We start from the raw sequence: 25,438 nt of genomic DNA on the forward strand, positions 1-25,438 counted from the left end.
TTCAATAGGTTGTAGCTCTTCCCATAAAACTTGTACCGTTTCTTGGATTATCTTACGGATGGTGTTATCTCCCATTCGAAAATAGAAGGCCAAAGAACGGAGTGACAATCCAGTTGAAAGGTACCTGAAATAAGTGTGGTCCGAATTTTATTATGGAGGTTTTTTTATGTTTGATCATAGTTTTTTTTTGTGTAGGTCTTATTTTTATTTATAGTTTTTGTTTAATTTATTTTTTTTCTGATTCTTTTTTTTCCTTACATTAATTTTTTTTATAGTTTTTATATAAATATTTCTCTTTTTTCTTGTATTTTTTCTGTTTATTTATTGGTTCTTTTATATTTTCATTATTTGAGGATGATTTTTTTTTGTTTTATCTTTTGATTTTAAATTTATTCCTTTATTTTTATTTTATTGTTTTTTTGTTTTTTAAGTTGTTTTTAATTTTTAAGTTGTAGATTACTTTAAAAAAAGTCTAAATATGATTAATTTTCCTCTAATACTTTATTTCGTTGTTATTGTAGATCTGTGTAATCTTTCGTTTTAATGGTACAGTATTATAAAACTGTACCATTAAAACGAAATATTACTGGGCCAATCAAATCATAAACTATTCTAAAATCTATGGGTTCTCTTTTGAGTTCAGAAACTTCCTTAAGGAAAAATTGAAAGTATCTGAGGGATCAATTTTCTGTTGAATTTGGAAAAACAAAGCCTATTCCTTCCGGTGATCCAGAAGGAATAACCTATGAACCAAAATGAACGCATTTCAAGTCACTGTACTTTCTAAAAGACATCGTAAGACCACGCGCTTCTTCTGGAAATCTGTTGATTTCAAGAAGTAGGAATACTTCTGCCGCTGAAATTAACATAAGCACCTTCAGCAAAGCAGAATTAGACGAAAATACAGAAAGAAATTTTGTACCAAGCAACGAAAAAGATGAGTAGCATGCAAGCGATGAACCAGGATGCACTGAAGATCGAGATGAATTAGGTATTTCACAAAAAAGGAAAACAGGACCGCGCGTATGTGGAATACAATGAAGCTATGACAGACATGGAGAAGAGAAAGATAGAATGCATGGAACTCGTTCGTGAAAATCGTTGACACGAAAATGATGATCTCTTATTTTTCAACAGTCTGCTGCCACACATCACCAAAATACCTGAAAAAATGAAATTTCGTTTCAGGAACAGGATTCAACAAGTCGTTGATGAGTTTGCTTATCCAGATTCTCCCTAGGAGTATCAAATGCTCAAAACTTCACTGATAACCCATACAGGGAGTTCTTATTACAGTTCATCATTTTCAGGACAATCTACGTCTCTAGCTGCAGCTGGTTCCTATAACAATTATGAGTATTTTACATCAGCAGAAGCAAGTATCCAAAAACTGGGCAACAACAACCAATAAAAATCATATTTTATATTATACATTTAATTATTTCGAATATTAATCGAGTTTTTATTACGACTACTACTTTTACTTCTTTTTTTATTGTTATTTTTCATGTGTATTTTTGAAATTTTTATTAGTAGTTTTTTATTTCTTAATTGCTTTGTTCAAATAAACGAAAACCAAAAAAAATTATTCACTGAATACCTTAACTAATAAAACCATTTCATTGTTTTGAATCCATTATTCTGGCAATAAATAATTAACCACAATAATTGCAAAAAATTATTAAAAAAAAAACAACGTATAATCTGTAGGCTTCAGTAAAATATTATCATTAAAGTATATTAAAAATAAGAAAGTTTTGAACTTACCTTAAGGTTACCTACGTCGTTCTTCTACAAGTATTTTTTGTTTATGAAAGTTACACATTTCTTTAACAATCGCTTTTTTAATTTTCATTAGAATGTAGTTGAATTTTTCAATTTTCATTCTAAAGTAATCGTCAAACCTGTCGCGGTCAAAGGAAAAAGATGATTATATTCGCCGTAACGTTTTCCTTATTAATATGATGAACACTGTTTTTTCAGTGTTCATGATATTAAATGTGTTAAATTTTACGGTGTTTTTAATTTTTTATAGTTATCTCTGAACTCACCGGCTTGGTCTAGTGGTGAACGCGTCTTCGCAAATCAACTCATTTGGAAGTCGAGAGTTCAAACGTTCAAGTCCTCGTAAAGGCAGTTATTTTTATATGGATTTGAATACTAGATCGTGGATACCGGTGTTCTTTGGTGGTTGGGTTTCAATTAACCACACATCTCAGAAATGGTCGACCTGAGACTGTACAAGACTACTACAACACTTCACTTACACTCATACGTATACTCATTCATCCTCTGAAGTTAATATCTGACGATAATTCCCGGAGGATAAACAGGAAAAAGGAATAGTTATTTCTTGTAATTTTTTTTAAAAGGCGGGCTCTTTAATGTATAATTAATATTCAGTGCCCCCGACTGCAATTAAATATTTTCGTGGAAGGTCAAAATTTTCTTATCGATGTAAGCAATTAGTGAGAACTTAAATTAGACCTTTAATGCCTACTATTTCTACAGCATTAAAAATATTTAAACAAATTAAAACTGTCTGAACGTTGATTGGTCACCCATAATTTTATTTAATACTGCATAACGTTTAGTCCTTTATTTCCATACCTTGTTTTCTTTTTTTAATTCGATTTATTGTCCTTTTTTAGTTAAATTTATTTATTTATTTATTTATTTATTTTTTTTTTGGTAGTCATGTTTTTCATTTTTATAATTTCTTTTATTATTAATACTATTTACGATTATTATTATTAATACGATTTCACAAATCGTTCAGCTATATTTTTATAAAATATATCAACATAAAAACAAATTCATGTAATCGCCGACGGCCATACCACGTTGAATACACCGGTTCTCGTCTGACCACCGAAGTTAAGCAACATTTGGCGCGGTTAGTACTTGGATGGATGACCGCTTAGGAATACCGCGTGCTGTTGGCATTTTTTTTTTTTTTTTTTTTTTTTTGTAAAACAAAAATTATTTTTCAGTATATAACGTAGCAACGTTTTAAGACCTAATATTTTTTTTTATAGTTTCAAGTTAATTTTTATAATTTTAGATGATATGGTACCATTTTCGCTACGTGAATAAATGAAAAACTGTATATTGTAATTAAAAGGACAAAGTGAACTTTTATTAGTGCTATAAGTTATGAAGAAAATGAAAGTAACTGTGAATGAATGGAATTATAAATGGGAATATTATTAGTAAATTAAAATATACACTTGAACTTTTCTCAATTATCAAAATATTAATCAAATGCCAGGGTCAAAATGAAACCTCTTAAAAATTAAAACACACGACTGCCAAAAAAATAAAAATAAACATTTTTCAGTTTCAAAGATATACTTACTGTTGCACAAAGTAAAATTATAGCAACTTCGTCACTTGACTCCGTGACTGGAAATGAAAAATATGCGATGAAATGAAGCAGATTTGGCGCTTAAAATCTGTTTCTATTATGCGAAACCATCTGAGTTGATGTTGACGGTGCTTATTGTCAGCGCCGGCTTTCGGAATCTGTATTCGGCTTGCACAGCGCGCGTACCCTAAGGTATTACTTCAGAGGAAGAATGAGGATGACATGATGAATGTAGTCTTGTACAGTCTCAGGTCGACCATTCCTGAAATGTGTGGTTAATTGAAACCCAACCACCAAACACCGATATCCACGATCTAGTATTTATATTTGTATAAAATTAACCTTTACTAGGATTTGAACCTTAAAACTCTCGAATTCGAAATCATAAGAATAACTTATTATTTAAAGTTTTGTAAAATAATTTTAATATAATGTACTTATGCTATAAAAATGTGAAATGCTGAAGTTTATGTGATATATACATAATACGGTATTTGGACTAAATCAATGAAAATTTAAAAATAAATATCATTACTACTATAGTCAAAGGAGGAGGGGAAGGAAAAAATAGAGCAAGATTTGTTTATTTATCATAATTTGATAATATATGAAACTTTAAATTCAATTCAGTTATTTTTAAAATATTACAGATTTCATACTTTAACGGAAAAACGCATAAAAATATCGTAAAATAGCTTAGAAAGGTGTTATTTTGCAACAAAGGTAGTGTAATTGTGATCTAAGTTTTTTTGAGAATTGTAAACCTTAATTTACTGAAATGCGTATGATACTAATACAAAAACAACCTATGATCGTTATACGTAAATTAATGCTACCATGTAGATAATCCTAGCAAAATATCTTTGTAGTAAAAAGATTGTTTTTTAGTATATTACAAATGACTTATTTTATAACTAGAACATTCGGTGAAACATTTAAAAGAAAATCTTTAGTAAAACAACGATGGATAAATCGATTTATAAAAACGATATGGACGAAAATAATTTATTTTTTTTTTAAAAAGAAAAATATTAGTCTTCATTGGATTTTTATACCTATTTAATCGCAAGTCTTTATATCTCAATTGAAATTATAATTATTAGGGTCTACAATTATTTTTCAAGAATTCAGTCATTTTCAGCTGAAATGAAAAGGAGAAATTTGGTTTCTTGTGTAATATATCATGAAATTTCTGTGATGATCGTTATATCATGCTTGCCAACTGAAGCCGTGCCAACTTTTTAAAGTGACTGATATCATAAAACATGACGTGGTAACGTTGAACAAGAGTATCATGCGGTAAATGATTGTATTGTATTCGTGCTACGTTACAATATAGCCCTTAATAATTGATGTATAATAATAATAATTTTTAAACGGTATAAAAATATAAACGAAGGAATAATAATAAAATTTTCTAAACAATTATTTCCGTTCTAAGGTTATGAAATAAAATAAATTTAATTTGTTCAGCCCATAATTAAAATTATTCCTAAAGTAAGGAATTAATAATAAACAAAAAAATTATATCCTATTTATTCATTATTTTTTTAAAGAATTTTAAAAATAATATTGGGGCAACATTAAGACAAGATTTTCCATTCCAGTGTGAAGTACTCCATTCACATACAAATTTATTGTATATGTGAATACTTAATTTATATATATATAAATTAATCGACTACAAAAAAGTTTATTTTTTTCTGACAAATTCAAGACTTATAAAGTTAATTACAATATTAATATTGCATTAATGTAGAATAAATATTTTACTTATTACACATTTATTTAATAATGTTTAGTGTAGATTAAAACTACACAATTATTTATTCTACATTACTCTTTATAACGACATAGAAAATGAATGTGTTTGTTGGAAACATTAACATATGAAAAAGGCATTCGGTTAAATGCCGTCAAAATTTAATCATTCATAAAACTGATTTCAAATGTATTCAACAAATAAATGAATAAGATGCAACAGTAATATGTTAAAATTATTATGCAACTTTCTAATTAACTGTATTTTATTATTCTTTATACTGTATTTAATTTCGTTTCTTGTAAACAGATTTGTAGAGGGAAACTTTCTGGTTATGTAACCGTTTCTCGATCTCAGGTTCATGAAAATCGGAGTTCAAGGACAAGAAAGATTATCAGAATATTTTGCTAAGTAAAATAGTACTCATAACATCTTAAAGATAGTTAGTTACACATCAAAATAATTCTGCCAAGTACTCAAAATGTTATGGTATTGTAGCAAAGCGCATAAAAATCTAATGATTCGAATGAAATAGCGTACTAATATACCTTATCTTAAGCAGAGAAAGATTAAATTAAATCTCTTCTCCAGAGAAAGCTAAAAAATATTTTACATTAAAAAAAAAACATAAATTAACCAAACGTGTACTAAAATAAAAAGCAATAAAATATTATTAATTTTTAATTTTAATTCCTAAACTAAAACAATAATTTAAGATAAAGGAACAAAATGTATTTTGGTAATTTTCTTTTGTGTTACACTAACCCGACCGTTTATGTAAAAAAAAATCTATACCTGAGCGCTTTGATAAATGAGAATTATTTAATATAAGGGAATTTCCGGTCACCTTTACTTGTAACATTCATTTAAAACTTTAGTGAGCACCAGTCCACTTCAAAGGAAAAGGGATATTTATATTGCATTAAAATGCTGACCGTCGGTAAGGCTAAAACCGAGGGAGTTGTTAAATTAATTTCAGTTTGTCTTCCGACAATAGAGACGTGTCTCAACAAACCGGAATTCCTTCCTTTGCGTTAAGGTGAAAACAACGATAAAAAAAGGAATTAAAATATTCATCATACGATACGATATTAATTAACGTAGGAGGGTACCACGATCATTAAATTATTTATAAGAACCTGAGAGAACATAAATTTGAGAAATCTAATGAAAGTATTGTGTAAATGAAAAAAATTAAATTCTTTGGCAATTTAGATCAGTAATTAATTATTTGTATCGATTATCAGGAGTATTATTAGATGCAATTATAATAACAGCTGGTCAATACTTAAACTTTTTCGTTAATAACTTTAAAAAAACTACTACTTGCTGCTCTTATTAAATATACTACTTTATACTCTTGTAAAAAATAATTGAAATTTCTTGTCATGGAGTATTATTAGATAATTTGTTATTTTTATGTCTATCGTGAATGGAACTGTTGTAAAATATTGTATTTTTACATTAAATAATGAATTTCGTATTTTTATTAGTATACTACGAGTACATCGTAATAAGAGATAAATGTATCCTCTGATTAAGCAGTAAAGTTATGATCTATAAAAACTCATAATAAATCCTTTTCTTAAACGAGAATTTTTCCTTGAGATAACACTTAGTGTTAACTAATTTTTAGCTTCCTATATGCTCCTGAACGGTTGCAACCGTCGATGTTGTGTAGTTGATATTACGGGAATTCAGTCTTCTAACAGATTCTTTCGTCGTTTATGGTATTATGTTTTCTCACTTTAATGTATATTTTAATCGGAACTTTACAAAAATTAAAATGAATTCCATAAAATTCTCTACTGTTTTTTAATATATTGTTTTTAAAATTCCACTTAGTAGCAAAGTTATTTTGATTTATAATAAATTTATTGATGTGTAATAAATTTTATCTCTTTCATGAGTATTTTGTATGTACAAATTTTGATGTAAAATTTAGGAAAAATCAGGAAAAATGAAGTCAGATTTCAAATGAAGACTTTTAAAAACTGCAACAAATATTTGAATATACTACTTCTACAAAGTTAATACTTTTGTTCTATTAGTTTACTTTTTTCTTGTGTGTACTAATAAACAATTTACTTAGAGATAAAATAAGAGAGAGCTAAATTAGGTGATTTAGTTGGATTTAGAAAAAACAATACATTGGTAAGAAGCAAATTAATTCAGCCTTTTAAATTTTTTTATAAGACGTGCTTATGAAAAACAGAATATCGAATTTTTGTATCTTTAAAGCAAATACGAACTTGAATATCTTATTAAAGATGTAAGAAAAATAAAATTGAAATACATGAAAATAAGAATTACTAAACTGTGATAAATTTCGTAACGTTATATATTGAAATATCAAAAAGGGAGAGTGGTGTACAGGAAGGAATGAAGTGAAACAAGGATAGAACTTATTCCTATTGATTTATAGTTATACTTGATGACATCATTATAAATAAAGTTAAAAATGTTTAAAACCCACTATGAAATAACCTTACAAATATGAAATAATAAATAACTGAATTTTTACCTTATAATCCTCTGTGATATTGTATTTAAGAAAATAAAATTTAACAATTTTGATTAATCGTGAGCGTGACTATTCATCACAGTTTAACTACGAAGCTTATCTATGTAGTCTACAGGTCACGCACGACGGTCAATCAAAATCTTAATTTTTTTTTACTTAAAACAATATCACAATGTCACAGAGGATTATAAGGTAAAAATACAGTTATTTAATTATTTCACTTTTTTAAGATTTTTTCGTGTTTTTTTTAATTTTTTTTACTTTTTAATAAATTTTTTATTTATTACTTTTTAAAGATTAATAGGCCTGTACCTAACAGTGGGATGTTTATAGATTGATGATGAAAGTTTAGCGTACTTGACCGGCGCAAATTATTTGATAATCCACACAATAATGTAGCCTGGCTAGAGTTAGAAAGGCTTTAGAGAAACACATGTACTGCAGCGCCCCCTGGTGGCCTATATCTGTAAAACACGTCTAAGAACGTGCTTTGAAGTAATACCTATCATCATCATTTACTAAAGGCTACGCCTTGTCGATTTAGCCACGTCACTCTCATCTCCGCTTTTCTCTTCAAGTCATTATATGAACCAAGTCCCATCTCTTCTTTAAAATTATTGATGATGGTTGCTCTCTGTCTACCTCTAGGTTTTTTACCCAAAACCTTGTCCTCAAATATATTCGTCAAGAACTGATCATGTCGTATTAAATGTCCTATCAATTTCGCCCTTCTTCTTCGTATAACATTTAGCAAGGACCTCCTCTCACTCACTTCTGCTAACACTTGATCATTTCTTTTCCTATCCACCTATCTTGTTCTGGTTATTCTCCTCCAAATTCACATTTCCATTGCTTCCAGTCTTCTTCTTTCCGCTAACCCAAGCGTCCATGTTTCATACCCATAAGTTAGAACACTATGTAATGTTATATTAATACCTATGTAACGCAAAAAACCGCCTCGAAATCGGTTGAGTAGTTTTTGAGAAAAATGTTAACAGATATATACACAAAAAAACACACACACACAACCTCTTACACCAAACGCGTATACTTTCTCCGTTCCGTTCTAGGTAACAAAATAAATTTTTAGGACTCAATAAGTTCTAGGAAATAACTTCTAGGAAATCAATTCTTTTCAGATTCATTCATACCGTACTTCTAACTAAATGTAACTATTTTTTAGAAACAATGTTGGTAGGGAACATTGCAGTCGGATAAATAATGCAGTTTAAAAGCAAATCATACTAAAAAGAGTTAATGAAAAGTGACAGAAAGAAAAAAGAAATTGAAGATTGGATTGTCAAAGTAGTACAACATTATATCACACCAATTACAGAATTTCTTTGTTCAAGTACTAAAATTACTAAAAATGTAAGAAGTGATCGAACTAGCTCAGATATGAACAGCTTTCCTGCAGAGGATATATCTAATAATCGGCAGAAATCTGTGAAATAGATTTAGGGATTACTTCATTAAAATATTTGGGTAGAACGTAGCTTATAGCAGCAAGTCAAAAACAATAGAAAGCAGAAACTATATTTACGTAAAACAACACTCTATACCACGTGCACCGTGTTTACGTAAAACTAACACTCTATACCATGTGCTTATCTAAAAATGTCTGTGCTTTGGTTTAGTGTCTATTCGCTCAATCTTACTTACTTTATTCTGTTTTATTCTTTCTACCGTATTTTTTTCCAAAGTTTTGTTCTATATATATATTAATGTAAACTAAATTTCATTATAACTATACAATTATCATTGACGTTATTTATCTCTATTCGTGAATACATTTTTAAAATCATTACAGTGTTTTTTTGGTATCATAGCTGAAATTTGTTGTAATGTCACATTACGGCATTGTAATTTTGTATTATAATTTACATTTTATATTACATAAAATTTAAACTTTATATTAGTTTCCAAAATTATATCATTATTATTAACAAGACTGTTAATACTGCTCAAGGATTCCAAAACCGTTGACACTATGTCATATATTTCTCCAACATACTTGATGTTTACGTCTTCATCATCTTTTGAACAAACAAAGGACCTATCTCTTCTAATTATAATAGTTATATTAAAATTATATCGGATTTTGAATACTACTAAACAAAATATTTTTATTATTTTTTTATTGTGATACCATCTCCGCTCTGCCATCATCTCTAATTATTTTTTCAGCTTATGCGTTTCCATTATATGATTTCACGTTAATTAAAACCCTTTTCTTTCTTTTTCATCTAGTAATCCCTACTACATCCTACCTATTCAATTTCTTTTTAAAGCTATCTTAATTACCGCTCTCTTTTAGTTTTCATATTCATTATTTCCAACTGAAAAATGTCACGGTTCTTACAATTTTCCGTAAACTAAAATTAATTTATAAATTTTACCATCAACTAATGACTTCAGTTTTAATAAATTAACTTTAGTTCTTCATTTTAAATGTTTAAAAAATATTTTTTTTTATGTTCAGGGAAAATTTTTCACGTCCTGCAAAATTTTTTTTTAAAGAAACACTAGATCTGTCCAAAAGGATATTTGTCGAAATTTAGTTTTGCAGATAAGCTACGATTATCAACATTAAAGAATGAATTTCATTGTGTAAATACTAATTTCCCTTATTCCCATGAAGATTTCCTGCCTATCATTAACTCTGAGTTTTGATGCCATGTTTGGTTGCATTAGTGTATTATTTAATTGACGTAGTTTTTTGCATTGCCTCGGTTAAGTTGAGTAATAAGTAATCTTAATTCGTGCCTGATCACTAATATTAAAAATGGATATTTATAATGATTTGATATAACATTGTGTTCCTTTCTTTTTTTTTAAACGTATATATATATATATATATATATATATAGAGAGAGAGAGAGAGAGAGAGAGAGAGAGAGAGAGAGAGAAAGACGAAGAATTATTTTAATGTTTTTTTTTTTTTGTCTTCAGTCATTTGACTGGTTTGATGCAGCTCTCCAAGATTCCCTATCTAGAGCTAGTCGTTTCATTTCAGTATACCCTCTACATCCTACATCCCTAACAATTTGTTTTACATATTCCAAACGCGGCCTGCCTATACAATTTTTCCCTTCTATCTGTCCTTCCAATATTAAAGCGACTATTCCAGGATGCTTTAGTATGTGGCCTATAAGTCTGTCTCTTCTTTTAACTACATTTTTCCAAATGCTTCTTTCTTCATCTATTTGCCGCAATACCTCTTCATTTGTCACTTTATCCACCCATCTGTTTTTAACATTCTCCTATAGCACTACATTTCAAAAGCTTCTAATCTTTTCTTCTCAGATACTCCGATTGTCCAAGTTTCACTTCCATATAAAGCGACACTCCAAACATATACTTCCAAAAATGTTTTCCTGACATTTAAATTAATTTTTGATGTAAACAAATTATATTTCTTACTGAAGGCTCGTTTCCCTTGTGCTATTCGGCATTTTATATCGCTCCTGCTTCGTCCATCTTTAGTAATTCTACTTCCCAAATAACAAAATTCTTCTACCTCCATAATCTTTTCTCCTCCTATTTTCACATTCAGTGGTCCATCTTTGTTATTTCTACTACATCTCATTACTTTTGTTTTGTTCTTGTTTATTTTCATGCGATAGTTCTTGCGTAGGACTTCATCTATGCCGTTCATTGTTTCTTCTAAATCCTTTTTACTCTCGGCTAGAATTACTATATCATCAGCAAAACGTAACATCTTTATCTTTTCACCTTGTACTGTTACTCCGAATCTAAATTGTTCTTTAACATCATTAACTGCTAGTTCCATGTAAAGATTAAAAAGTAACGGAGATAGGGAACATCCTTTTCGGACTCCCTTTCTTATTACGGCTCCTTTCTTATGTTCTTCAATTATTACTGTTGCTGTATGTTTCCTGTAAATTTTATCAATTGTTAATCTATATCTGTATTTGAAGGTCTTTCTAGGTCTATAAACGCCAAATATATTGGTTTGTTTTTCTGTAATCTTCCTTGTACTATTAATTTGAAGCCTAAAATTGCTTCCCTTGTCAGTATACTTTTCCTGAAACCAAATTGGTCTTCTCCTAACACTTCTTCCACTCTCCTCTCAATTCTTCTGTATAGAATTCTAGTTAAGATTTTTGATGCATGACTAGTTAACCTAATTGTTCTGTATTCTTCACATTTACCTGCCCCTGCTTTCTTTTGTATCATTACTATAACACTTTTTTTGAAGTCTGACGGAAATTCCCCATTTTCATAAATATTACACACCAGTTTGTATAATCTATCAATCGCTTCCTCACCTGCACTGCGCAGTAATTCTACAGGTATTCCGTCTATTCCAGGAGCCTTTCTGCCATTTAAATCTTTTACTGCTCTCTTAAATTCAGATCTCAGTATTGTTTCTCCCATTTCATCCTCCTCAACTTCCTCTTCTTCCTCTATAACACCATTTTCTAATTCATTTCCTCCGTATAACTCTTCAATATATTCCACCCATCTATCGACTTTACCTTTCGTATTATATATTGGTGTACCATCTTTGTTTAACACATTATTAGATTTTAATTTATGTTCCCCCAAAATTTTTCTTAACTTTCCTGTATGCTCCGTCTATTTTACCAATGTTCATTTCTCTTTCCACTTCTGAACACTTTTCTTTAATCCACTCTTCTTTCGCCAGTTTGCACTTCCTGTTTTTTAGCATTTCTTAATTGCCGATAGTTCCTTATACTTTCTTCATCACTAGCATTCTTTTATTTTCTACGTTCATCCATCAGCTGCAATATATCGTCTGAAACCCAAGGTTTTCTACCAGTTCTCTTTGTTCCGCCTATGTTCACTGCTGATGATTTAATAATTTTCTTTTTAACATTCTCCCATTCTTCTTTTACATTTTCTACCTTATCTTTTTTACTCAGACCTCTTGCGATGTCCTCCTCAAAAATCTTCTTTACCTCCTCTTCCTCAAGCTTCTCTAAATTCCACCGATTCATCTGACACCTTTTCTTCAGGTTTTTAAACCCCAATCTACATTTCATTATCACCAAATTATGGTCGCTATCAATGTCTGCTCCAGGGTAAGTTTTGCAGTCAACGAGTTGATTTCTAAATCTTTGCTTAACCATGATATAATCTATCTGATGCCTTGCAGTATCGCCTGGCTTTTTCCAAGTGTATATTCTTCTATTATGATTTTTAAATTGGGTGTTGGCAATTACTAGATTATACTTCGTGCAAAACTCTATAAGTCGGTCCCCTCTTTCATTCCTTTTGCCCAGCCCGTATTCACCCACTATATTTCCTTCCTTGCCTTTTCCAATGCTTACATTCCAATCTCCAACTATTATTAAATTTTCATCTCCTTTTACGTGTTTAATTGCTTCATCAATCTCTTCCTATACACACTCTACCTCATCATCATCATCATGGGCGCTTGTAGACATATAGACGTTAACAATCGTTGTCGGTTTAGGTTTTGATTTTATCCTTATTACAATGATTCTATCGCTATGCGTCTTGAAATACTCCACTCTCCTCCCTATCTTCTTGTTCATCATGAAACCTACTCCTGCCTGCCCATTATTTGACGCTGAGTTAATTACTCTAAAATCACCTATTTCAATAACCATTATTTTCATAACTATATTTTAAATCACCATTTTAATGTTAACTTTGTTTAATAATTTACACAATATAATAATCAAATATTACAGATTTTTCACCAATTAATTACTGATTTATAAATTAATTCAGGTTTTTGATTTAAGTTTCCTTTACCTTAACGACTTCTTTTACCTGTAAAATAAATCGTGAAACAATGCAAGGACATTATTTTTATGACATCATTATTAATTAAACAAGAATTAAAATCTAAGAAAAAAAAAATTACTTTATTTAAAAAAAGGTAAGATTTTGCCTTTTAACTCGAAACGGTAATATTTATATAAGTATTACTTATTATTATATAATAGAAATATTTGTTGCTTGCAGCTCTTTTCGAGTTCAATAATCAAATGAAACTTTTTAATAAATAGAAAAAAGTATCTCGATTCTATTATAGGTAAGGTGTACATTAATAAACCAGTAAAAACCACCTACAAATTTAACTTTGAAATTTCTAACACTAAAAAAATTAATATTATATTAATAATAATGGTCCAGGATAAACATCTATAGTAATAATAATTATTAAGCAAAATATTTTAATTTTTTGTCAGTTAGACTCATATTCCCAACATAAGTTCTTGAAATTGACTTATATGAGGTACAAACCACTTCAAAAAATGGACTGCTCGTATTCAAGAATCACTAATAATTACTGTTTTTTTACTTCCTTGTACGAAGTAAAGGATTACTGTGATCGGGAAAAATTTCGATTTTCAGATTTTAACGGAAATATCCATTTTGAACGTCCCTCAATCCATTTTAACTAGTTTCAGCTTTACGTCTGTACGTACGTATGTATAACTCAAAAAACGATTAGGCCATAGGATGTTGAAATTTTGGATTTAGGACTTTTGTAACATCTAGTTATGCACCTCATCTTTTGATTACAATCGACTAAACCAAAAGTAAACAAAAAAGCCCAAAATCCAAAAAAAAAAATTGGATTTTGGTATTTTTCTTAAATGCAATAATAAGCCCTCATTGAGAGACTTTTCAATGATTTATCATAAGTGGTGCTTATTTTTACTGGTTCCAGAGTTATAGCCAAATAAAATTTTAATTAATGAAATATTTGGATCTTTCAAGGAAAATTACTTCCCTTGATTCGAACCGGTATGTCATCGGTTCGAATCAGACTACATCTCCTTTTTTCTAATTAAATTATATTGATTTATTAATAATAATCAACCTCTGATTGTAAAAAAAAAACAAAAAAATATCACAATTTATTGATAAAATAAAATTTTACGTACTTCTCATTATAAAAAAAATGTGTATATATAATTTAATAGGTGTATAAAGAATTCATGGTATCCACATCAGATTTTTTTTTTAGATTGTACAAGGGTTATTTTTTTCAAGGTCCGATCGGTTACGAAATAAAAAACCACAGTGACAAAAAAAATGTTTATTTGTAACAAGTACTAACATAGTTACGCTATTTCTCTACATAGTCGCCACTCCGATTTAGACATTTGTCGTAGCGTAGTACCAACTTTCCAATACCCTCGTCATAGAACGGAGCCGCTTGTGTTTTCAGCCATGTTTCTACGCTGGTCTGCAGCTCGATGTCTGTGCCAAAATGTTGTCCTCCTAGCCAGCGTTTCATGTGAGCAAAGAGGTGAAAATCGGATGGAGCCAAGTCCAGGCTGTATGGTGGGTGATCAAACACTTCCCAACGAAAACGCTGCATGAGCTTCTTTGTTACAGCTGCAATGTGCGGCCTGACCGCCTGCATCATGAACATCTGTACCTCCTGCTTTAAAGTTCCTGCACCATTGTCGCACTCTGCTGTCACTCATTGAAGTTTCACCGTACACATTACTTATTCGTCGATGAATTTCAGCCGCATTATACCCCTTAGCCTGAAGAAATCGAATTACCGCACGCACTTCACACTTGGCGGGAGATGCTATCGTTGTAGACATGTTTACGTGCTAGCTGCGTGTTCAGAACTAATCGAAGTGACACGGCGTGATTGAAGCCCATACTAGAGACGCTGCACAACACATATGCGCAAATGTTCATCCGATTTTTGCACGGGTTTTTATTTCGCGATCGATCGGACCTTGAAAAAAAAATAACCCTCGTATCAAGATTTAAAGTAAAGTATTTATTACTGTCATTGTTATTATTGTTATTATATTAGTATTTTTTTATATATTTAATGAATTTATAATCTATTGGAAATACTTTTTTCTTTTTAAACTGTGGAAAAGGGTATAGCACTTCATAACTGGCAGTGGTTTAAATTAGACGTGTTTTTTTAATGTTCAATAAGGTATGTAATAGCTGAGTAAAAGTATAATCGGAGCGAAGAAAACAGGTTGGATAAAAGAGGGTAAGGGATTACGATAAAAGATTAAGGATGAAGAGAAAAATGTAAGATGGTCAGCTTGAAGGATTGAAGGTCGACCAGTATGTTGTATAATGCAGGACAGCTTCTCTGTTGGATCAATTGTTACAGCAATCACCGCTCCTTGTAGTACGAGATCACAGATTGTTAGTTCGTGTTCCGTATCTGATAATGGTAACATTGTTATCGATCTTTTTGAGTTCCGTCTGATGTGTAGTGTATTTTTTTTTTTTTTTACTTATTTTTATTTAACATTACTCATTTTCTATTCGTGTTATTCTTTTAAAATCAATCAACTTTTTACAAATAAACTTCTCAGTTAAACTGTACTCGTATTTTATAAATTTATCTTTATTCTTTGAATTTCAATTTTTTTTTATTTTCATCTAGAGCAAACTAGCTAATTCTTCTGTAATAAGTGTCCTGCTAATCTTATTCTACATTTTAAAAATTCTGCCATAAATATTTTTCTCTCCTCCAGACCTTCAGACATCCATTTATTTCACAATCTATGAGTAGGCCGGAATAGTGTAGCCGAATGGTGTAAGGCGACAGTCGGGCCGCGTGGAGTAGGTAGGGATATTGTTATCCAAGATTTGACCGGATTTCACAAAAATTAAAAAATTTAACTAGAATTTCATTAAAATCAATGATTTTTATTGATCTGCTGCAATACTCACATTTTTTATTTTTTATTTTCATAAACCAAAGAGCTACCTCAAAATAAAATCGAGCTTTCTTTAAAATAACACTTACAACTTTGACTGGCTGTATACTGAGCATCGTTGTCCCGAGGAAATAACTCTCACTAATGCCTCTTGTACCTCAGGTTCTTCACATGAATAGCCATAAGAAAAACCTAGGTATACAGAATAAAGCAATAAATTAATATACATTTTCTGTAGAGAAATATGCGTAACAATAATTTCCTCTACTTAGGAAAGAGGTAATAAGAATTTCATTTTTTAAGAGGTAATACGAAATTTTAATATTGCTGAAATACTTTAAAATATTGATTACAGATGTGTATACTATATCGACGAGATAGATAATCTAAGGCTAGAAAAATTACTAGGGAAATGTACGGAAAAGTATCCTATTAACCCTTTGTAACGGCTGCAAGAAATAATGCGATATTAAAAAGAACAGAATGTACGTAATGCACGAGTACTTTCATTTATAATTTCGCGCAAGCGAGCATTTATTTTCTTCATTGCCTACGACAGCAAAATGACTCGAGGAAAAAACTGATTTTTAATGGTACCCTTTATTTCCTTTTGTTTTATATATACGCAATATTTTTTTTTATTTATTTATTTTTTATTGTTATTGCAAAATTCAGTATCCGTCTGTTTTAACTGCTGTCAGATTTGAAGTGTAAGGTCAAATCCAAGTAACGTCAGTGCGGTGCAGCCGGATGGATGATAGTAAGATGGACAGTTGCCAAAAGAGGTTGGATTATATGTATGCCGTGCATTATAACGCGATTACATCGGTAACCCCGCCTTGAAGCAGCAAGCTGACGCCACTATTTCATTACCGACCCATAGGGTACGCGACGGGACTTGGGCAGAGCTTACTCATGTTCGATTTAGAATACGCTCCCTTATTTCTCTCTCTCACTTCATTTTACTCACTTTCTCTTTCTCGCAAGTACTCCTCTTCTCATCTTATTCTACCCTTTAAAACACTTATATTGTCCTTATGCTCAACCATCACGTTGCTAAGACTAAACTACGAACAAATAGAACTGTAATTCCACTGAAATATCTACTAAATTAAACATCATAAATTAATTTTTTGAAGTTTCAATGAACTGAACTATCGGTCATGTAAATGTAACCAAAAAGCTGCTGAAATACTTCTCGTATTACTTTCTAAAACATCGAAAAAGTGATCTTTTAGATTTATTACTCAATAAATTTAATGAAATTCCTACTCCAGTACTAACTAAAATAAAAAGTTTTGACCAATTTTACGTTCAATTTTAAAGAAGGCCAGTTTTCTTAATCGGTGAATAAAAATAATTCTTGCTTAGATAAATTGGAAAATTTATATTTTAAACAAGTATCGGTTTGTATTACAATTATTATTTTATAATTTTCAGGACTCACGAAAAAATTATTTATCGGGTATTTCATAATACGTTACGTAGTTTGATAACTTCAATAAGTGAATTATACATAATAATTCTTATAAAAACAAATATTATTAATGTTCATTTCTTATACAGAAAGGGCCATTATTTTGGTAAAAAAAAATAAAAAAAATAATTAATTAAGAAAAACTTTAGGGGAGGAAAAAACTTGAAAAAATATATATTTATTAAAGCCAAACATTTTACATAATACAAACTTTAGATATGATACATCTTTATTCAGAAATAAATATCTATTTCAAATAAATATTCTATGGGTTTATGAAAAATTTCTACTCTACTCGTGGTTGTCAAGCATGAAACATTCTTTCGGCTTTTAGGTATTACATTAACATACGTTCACTGTAAAAATTCAAAAACACAGCCTAAACAAAAATAAGTAAACTAAAAACGATCAGATTTAATAAAATTCGCAAGTTTTTTAGAATGTGAACAAGAGACAACTTAAATTGACTTTTTTCCTAATAAAAAGTGGAATTTGACAGTAAATCAATATTTCCCTTTAAGAAATTACTTACCTATAACCTAACTATTAACACATAATTGATGTCTTGCCTAGGCGTCTGACTGACAGGCAAATACAGCTGTAGTTGAAAACCCTTTCATACGCAGGACTTAAACTTACTTATCTTAAGAAATTATATTTTGTTTTGCAGATTAATTCCAAATAATTCAATTTTTTTCATAAACAGTACGTTATTGTATAACAAACGTTACTAGAATTCTCTTAGTGGAATTCATCTTCTTTGAAGCCATCTATTTTGGCTTCCAAAGAGCAAATTGAGTCTTCACACCTTATTCACTTGATGTCACATTCTAATCAGTAAAATTTGTTTTATAATTTCACAACACTATTTTAATTAAAATTTTAAAATCACAACTTTCAACTTACACTTTAACATCACATAATCTTACTAAAACTGTGGTTTAAAAAGTCAGTCAATCCAAATCACAATACATTTATACTTCAAAGACGATTATGTCCATTCGTTTTCTTATCCAACAAAATTTTCTGTAATATGATTCATGTGCCCTATTTAGGGTTACACTTATCAAATGATTTACTGGAAAAACATGTACTAATAAACGATTAAATCTTGATAAGAATCAAATTGTCGACTTCTATCGCGATAATCTAAGCATCATATAACCAAGTATCCAGTAACCTCAAAATTAGTAATATTCAAATAATATTTGCAATCTATTTCAACTTATGTTACTAAATTATATGGGTACATAAAACCTTATTTTAATTTTTTTATCAGTCGCTTACTCGTTTCCATTCTTTCTATTCTGTCCCATCTGATTTAATTCTTCATAGAGACTTTCCTGGCTTGTGCCAGTTACTGAAAATTGTTATTCATAAAGGATGTTCTCAATTTTTATTAATTTTTTACTTAAATAAAATTCTCAACTTCTAATATATTTTCTTATATTAGTGGTTTTCACCTAATTCCTACAGCATTTTATTACCATTATTATTATTATTTTTTTTTTTTTTTGCTGTTGGTTATATAAAATTAAAGTACTCCCCAAAAATCTTTGTTTTTGGCTTCTAAATAGAATTTATAATATTCATTACTTTTTCTAAGCCATTCCCAGTTGCAGCCAAAATAATAATATCACTCGTCAACCTTGGCCTTTTTTTGTAACTAGCTTCTTACTATCCTTGCATGAAAAACTTTTCTTTATTTCCTTTTTCTTTCTTACATATACAAATAAAAAATAAACGGGGTTAGACTACATTTTTATTCTCTTTTTATACTACATATTAATAATATCGAATTATTTTTTTAGAAAAACTTGTGTGTGTGTGTGTATTTTTTTCACAATCTTTCATTTCAAATACTCTATTCTACTGCAAAAATATACAGCCGACACTTCTGCTACAAATACATACATTATATACTGAATTCAAACCAAAAGCCTGCACTTTAGGGGGCAGGCTCCACAGCCGGTAAGTAAAATTATTACGAAATAAAATTACTTTCAGAACAGAAATCCAATTTTGATGAAGGAATCAGGGAGATAGAATTCAATCTAAATTTAATTCTTGGAATCATTTAGCAATTTAGTAACAATTTTAATGAACTATATTCGGTTAAAATATAATCGAAAAAAAATATTTTACAGTGTACAGTCGGTTTTACGATTTACAACTTACTGTTCATAAAATAATGAGATAAAAATTTTCAATTAAGATCTTTTACAAATTTTAATAAAAAAAATATTGACAGACTAGTCTGACTGATTCAGCGGCTCCTCAGTTTTAGATTAACAATACAAATAAAAAATGGATATCTGATTTATAAAAAACATTTTATTTTGATTACAGAAGAGTGACCAAAAGTACACGTTTCAGTAAGAGCAAATATATAAGCTATAAGAGCAGTATAAGCTACTTTTCTGCATGTTTTGTTCTTTAAAGCTATGAAAAGATTCTGTTCCTGCTAATTAATATTCATTTTGTATCGTGAAGTAAATCTGAATTTCCATCTCTGAGCGGATTGTACGTATATGTGTTTGATATTAAGGTTCTTCGCGTGAATCTTTGTTTAATGTTCCCAGTTTTTTTTTCAATTCTTCTTAAGAATGATTTAAAGTACAATCACGCAAAATATTTTCATAAAATTATGTAGTTAGCTTATCAATATCAAATGTTTATTGTTCAAAGTGTTAAAAATTTCCTTGACGATTAAGAAATAGATGCTTATCCTTTTTTTTTTAATTGTAAACTGAATATTTGTGCACAAATTCCTTACTCTCCCTCTTCGTTTTACTAATCCCTTTTACTCTTTCCCTTTTTCAGAAAATTTCGAAATTATTTAGATAAGTTATAATTTTATTATAATTATAAATTGTTTTTTCAACCTTGGTTGTCACTGTATAATTTCCTTTTACCGTGTATAAGTTTTCCCATTATTAACCCAATTTCTCTATCTAAAAATTACCTTTAAGTTCCGTCTGTATGTGGTTTGTAACGTTTTGAACTTTCATTTACATCACAATTCAATTTCATGCCGTCAGAGTAAGTCGGTTTGCTGCATAAGAACAGATATACCTGAAAAATAGTTACAACCCTGTAAAGAAAATTTCTAATTTTCTAAAGGGATGCTGAAGTTGTGTTTTATATCAGCTAAATTACAAAATTCTGTCTTTCCCGTATATCAGTGTGAAACCTTTTTCACTCCTAGGGTTAAACAAGGGAGATACAAGTTTTTAGCGGGATTCTTATTGTCTAAGGAGATCACCTAACCGCAGGTTTAAAGGGATTTTAGTTAGGGTATTTTTTCAACCGCATTTTTTTCATTTAACTCAGCCGGGATTATGAGTAAATAATGATTCCTTCTTGATAACTTTTAAAATAAATATGCCAAATTTCAGACTTCCAGTTATTTAGCAAATGAAAAAGAACTGGGCACATTAATACGATGACTCTTTCCCATTTAAATAATTAGTTTGTATATCTTTTTCATCATCACTTTGCGAGTGAATTAAAATGCCTTTTGTCACTGCAGCTTACCGCTAAAGGGTAGCATATTAATTAAAATGTTTCATCTAAATAGATTATTTGTAACGTGAGTAACTTTTTTCGAAGTTTCATAAACTCTGACAGCTATAATTAACTACACTTAAAAAACAATTCAATGTCATTTTTTGACATTCTGTTAAGGATGGATTATTCCTACACACAAACTTCAAGATTACATGGTAAATTAATCATTTAAAAATATATAGATTATGTTTTCTCTCTCATGAAATAATTCATATCTTAACACTTTCACATTCAGCTGCTTGAATTTATACATTTTTTACACATTAAATTCATGTACATAAGTTGTAGCATTAAAGTAGCCAGTCGTAGGGTTTAGTTCACCATCCTCCTCAGATAATAGTCGTTATTTCCGCCTACTGTTCCCTATTACGTCACTCTTCCCAAGGGTAAAATTCTGTGGCCAGCCGGCTAGAAGATAAAGAGGCAATAAATTTGTGTTTAATGGAGTAATGGACCAAAAAAAGGGGAGAGCGTGCTATCGGCTCTCGCGTCATCAATGATAATATTAATGAGCTTTCGACAAATTATAGCTTTTGCTTTATTTTTTTTTTTTTTAGCAGATATATTACTTTTCTTCATCACTCGAAAAATAATTAATCTAAAAATAATTTATGAAGCCAAATAGTATTCACTGAAAGTAATGTTATAAAAATGAAATCGGTAATTTAATTAAAAATATTTCATTTTCAGTTATTTTTTTAATTCTTACAAAAAAAATCTGTTTCATAACAATTATGCTTTTAATCAGATACTTCAACAAAATATAAAATAATAGTATTAAATATTTAGATATCAGATCATTGTTAAAAATAACGGAGAAATATGCAAGCAGCAATTATACTCGTAATGCAGAACTTTTCAAAATTAATACGATTATTTCGTCTTGAGCTTGCTTATCCGTCCAGAGGCAGTTACTTATTATTATATCCGTCTCCATTCTCCTGTAGTAAAGGTTAAAATTCAGAATTTCTTTAAACCGCATTTTCTTTTGGACCGTCTATAATTGTTATTCTACATAACTTTTTATTAAAATATAAAAGACAATTTATTTTTATTATTTTCTTAATGAAAGATTTTTGCTTTGTTTCATTTTAGTCGTCTCATTGTCTCATGCAGTGTATTCTCTCTTTTCTTTCCACCTTCTATTGATACTCTAGTACTGCTTTAATCAACAACTTTTATATCATACCTCCCAGTCAGTTAGCTCTCCTTTTCTGAATTATTCTTATTAAGCTTTTACTCACGTTTCATTGTATTCATTACTCCGTCATTTTCACTCTGTTAGTCCATATTTCAAATGCCTTCACCTTGCCTTTTTCCCTTTTTATTAGTACTCGCGTTTCACATTTACATAAAAGTACACTTGTATTAGTATCTCATCTCCAAACATAACACTTCATGAGACGTTTCGTTATATTTAACTTCATCTTACTACATTATAACAGTTTCCTTCTTTTAGATGCCAGTCATTGCAGTTCATCTTCTTTATTTTTCCCTTGGCAGTCTTCTATTAAAGTAATACTCGAGTATCTGTACTGTTATATTTGCTCAGTTGTTCCTTCTTTTCTGTTGACATTTTTCGGTGTATTGTTTCCAGTCCACTTTTATTTTTCCTAATATTCTCTTTCATACCTTAACGTCGCTCACTGTCCTCTAATTTTGAAATCATTGTTAAATATCTTGTACTTCATCTAAAAATAATAAGTCATCTACAAATCTAGCACAATTTATTCTTTCAACAATAAACACTTAATCTTTTTCTAAAAAATTTTGATCACGCTTCAAAATAATCATTAAAGACGGTTAAGAGTAAGCAGAACCTCTCCCTTATCTTCTTCCAAGATTAAACCTCTTAGTTTGTGCATCCTTTATTTTTGGGATTCCTTTCTGATTCAGATATAATCATTTAATTAATCTTCTATCTCTGCGATCTAGTCTTTGGCTTTTTATTTCTATTATTTTATCCCTTTTTATTTAGTTGAATGTTTTTTTTCTTAAATCTATGGAACTTACTTAAGTATTCCTAAACATCCTCTTATATATATTTTTCACTTGAAAGTTTTATTGACTTGATCGGATCCTTTGTATCCCTTATCATCTATTTAAGGATGAAAATTGTACAAACTAAACATAACATAATTTTATATTAAGCCAAATTTGAATTTTAGTTAATTTTTTTTTTATTTCTTTTTTTCAAGTAAAACTATCCAAAATAAGAAGTAAGGAAAAAAATAGACGGAAAACTCATTTGTAAATTCAAATACAGAAATTATAGGAATGCATTACACTCATGCTGCTGTTGCGGTCACCTTTTAATTGAACATATTTTTCTGTTTGTGATTATCACTGGGTGTTGAGTGTTATCGCTCGGCACTCCAAGTAGTTTATGAAAGATTAAGTATAAATATAAATTTTTCTAGTAAAATTAGACTTCTTAAACATCGGTCTAAGAAAGATTTTCCCCATTTTATGGTTCAGATGTAATGTAAGATAAATATTAGGTAATTATATAAGTAATGTAAATTATAATTTCAATTGAAGATTTAAAAATATCAGTCCCAGAGCTATATTGCTATTAATACTTATCAATTTATTATACGAAATATCTGTTTTACATATTATCTCCGATACTTATAGTTGTTATTTTCGGTTTATATGAAACTTGAAAAATAACGATCAAAAATACTATTTGATTGTCTGGTGCAAATAAACTTATGTTAACTGTGAAATCCATTAAGAAAAACCTAAGCCAAATAATAAAGAATTAAGTTTGAAAAAATTGGTGCCTGAGTAAAGTAAATGAGTCAAATACTAACAAAAATTTAATAAATTTTATTTTTTACTGTAAAATAAAAGAAGAAATAATATTTAATAAACTATCTTCAAGAAGCAATTTTCAACAGCATTTTTAAAACAATAAAAAGTTTTAATTTTAAAAACCTTAACATAAATAAGTTTAGAATCTTTATCTACCTCTTTCTTATGTTTTAATAAATTACTCTAATCAAATTAAACTGTTAAATTATCAATTTTTCCAATTATTTATATTTAACAAGATATCTGGACGAAAGGTACGCAAACTTTTATCTCATTTTTTCCCTCATTTTGTTCTCTGAAATGTTTTTCTGAAGTATATTTCCTTATGAATTATATTGTTTAATCCAAAAAACTGAACAAAAGGTTTTCTGGTTAATTGTATTTTCTGTTAGCTATTATATAAGAAATATATTGCGACATTACTTTCAATACAAATTTTAAATTGTTTTAATTTTTCAAACGTAACCAACATTTTTCACTTTACATGTGCAATTTTTCATTATCCTTAATTAATTGACTGAATTTTCTTAATTTTTCCTCTTAAATTCTTCGGTCTTCCTTAACAGCTATCATCCAGAAAAAGATGAAAAATGAAAAATTAGGTTAAAATTCATACTATTTTAACCGAATTTATATATTTCAACTTTTAACCTATTTTACTGACTCGCTTATATTTAGGCTCAAGTAATAATATCATGAAGAAATATTAAACGAAATTTTACTGATGTATGAAATTTTTCTTAATCAATTCAGAATTAAGCAGTAGATTTCAATTCAAATCTTTGTTACCTCATATTCAAAATACAAACTACTTAGAAAATTTAATTTATGAGTACATTTTTTTTTACAGATTACTAAAATAACTTCTTACATTGCCTATATCAAAGGTTCTGAATATTCCTCTCATTTAAACTATACAAAAAAATTATTTAAAATGTAAAAAAATACAAGAAGAAATGAATTCGCTAATTGCAATATGCTGACGGCCGTTACGAAACCATCCATTGAAGTACCATGGTATTGTTACTAGTAATCTACTCGAGAATAGTTAAGGAATTATTCCTGGAACGCCAAATACGAGTACATTAGTCAGTTAAATAGTCTTGTTATTTTAGCTCCTGAATTAATGTGTATTAGTTGAGTAAATAAAAATTTACTTGGATTATTTCTCCGACAACATGAATTTGTAGGTTATTTTTGTATCTCCAAGTTATTAAGTACTCATTAATTGCATAAAAAA

At 29.3% G+C, this 25,438-nt stretch overlaps 1 protein-coding gene and 1 non-coding gene across 2 annotated transcripts in view; both read left to right on the forward strand.

The window, feature by feature from the left end:
- The window catches only part of LOC142334301 (neuropeptide SIFamide receptor-like), a 668,171-nt gene that overhangs the window by 319,514 nt on the left and 323,219 nt on the right, over positions 1-25,438 (forward strand). The gene's annotated exons all lie outside the window — the stretch shown is intronic.
- Positions 2,827-2,945, forward strand: LOC142318611 (5S ribosomal RNA). Its single transcript, XR_012754986.1, has one exon. It is a non-coding gene; the product is annotated as a 5S ribosomal RNA (ribosomal RNA).

The sequence above is a fragment of the Lycorma delicatula genome, chromosome 1 (genome assembly GCF_047948215.1).
Source record: "Lycorma delicatula isolate Av1 chromosome 1, ASM4794821v1, whole genome shotgun sequence".
Lineage (NCBI taxonomy): Eukaryota > Metazoa > Arthropoda > Insecta > Hemiptera > Fulgoridae > Lycorma > Lycorma delicatula.